The sequence below is a fragment of the Curcuma longa genome, chromosome 17, assembly GCF_044706935.1.
Source record: "Curcuma longa cultivar G26 ecotype Majalengka, Jawa Barat chromosome 17, ITB_CL_G26_1.1, whole genome shotgun sequence".
Taxonomy (NCBI): domain Eukaryota; kingdom Viridiplantae; phylum Streptophyta; class Magnoliopsida; order Zingiberales; family Zingiberaceae; genus Curcuma; species Curcuma longa.
Genome location: NC_133877.1, coordinates 7,575,879 through 7,577,075, shown reverse-complemented (window position 1 = coordinate 7,577,075; position 1,197 = coordinate 7,575,879).

Below are 1,197 nucleotides of genomic sequence, written 5' to 3'. Positions count from 1 at the left end.
GGTATCCACACGGACAAGGAGTGAAGAACCAAAAGCTTAGAGTGTGCTAGCACTCCTTCTTAGTTTCGGCAAGGCTTGGAGAGGAGAGGAAGAGAAGAAGCTCTCTAAGGGAGAAGAGAACCAAGGAGAGAAAGAGGTGAAATGCCTTTCACGTTGAGATGAAAAAATTATTTTCATGCTTTTATGGCTTATCACATCAAGGCTCTTCATGACTAATTAATCCCATTAAAGCCTTAGGTTACAAAACTCTATTGTAACTCCCATGATGTGGCATCCATGATGATGTAGAGCATCACCATTGGTCACTTCTTATGCCACCTCACCTCAAAGTCAAATGGTCAAGTCAAGCATTGACTATGAGGTGGCATAAGTCAAATCAACATGGATGATGACATGGCAAAAAGTCAAGTCAACATTTATGAGGACATGGCACAAAGTCAAGTCAAACTTGACTCCCAAAGTTCTTCTTCTCAAGTCAAGTCAAACTTGACTTCTAATCTCCCAAAGTTGATCAAATCAACTCCACTAGTCTAGTTTAGATTACACTTAACCCAACTTGATTCATCACATGAATCTAAACCTCTTGGTTCATCATATGAACCTAATTTCTACCTAATTATCCTTTGTGTGTGACCCTATAGGTTCTTGTAACGTTGGAAATGCTTCTAAACCGATTTAGAAATATAAGTAGTAAGCGGTATCTAGCAACACATCACTACTACCCAAGCTACAAGAATGTTGAGATCCAACATCACCATTGTGACTCTTCACAATATGTGACAATGCCCTTCTATCCTTGATATCATGATTGAAAACCGAGGCATAGACCGTGTCATCCTCTAATCAATCTATGTCTTGAACTCCAAGTAGACTCACTACAATCAAACGAGCTCAACATCACATGTTGACTCATTTGGGCATGGTCATGCACTTTAGTGGTCTCACTCTATCAAGAACTATGATATTGACAACCCTAGATTGCTAGATGTCACGAGTAGGGTTGCAAATTAGAATTTATAAAAGTATCGAAAACCCACAACGAATACAAAATAAACGAAGTATAGGGGCCTCGAGTCGTATTTTTCCAAGGACTAGTCAGAAACTTGTCTAATTCGAGCTTATGTGTCGTATTTTTGGGTTTTTCTATATAAAATGGGGGTTTTGGTGTTTTTGAATGAAATGTAAATGAAAATCAGT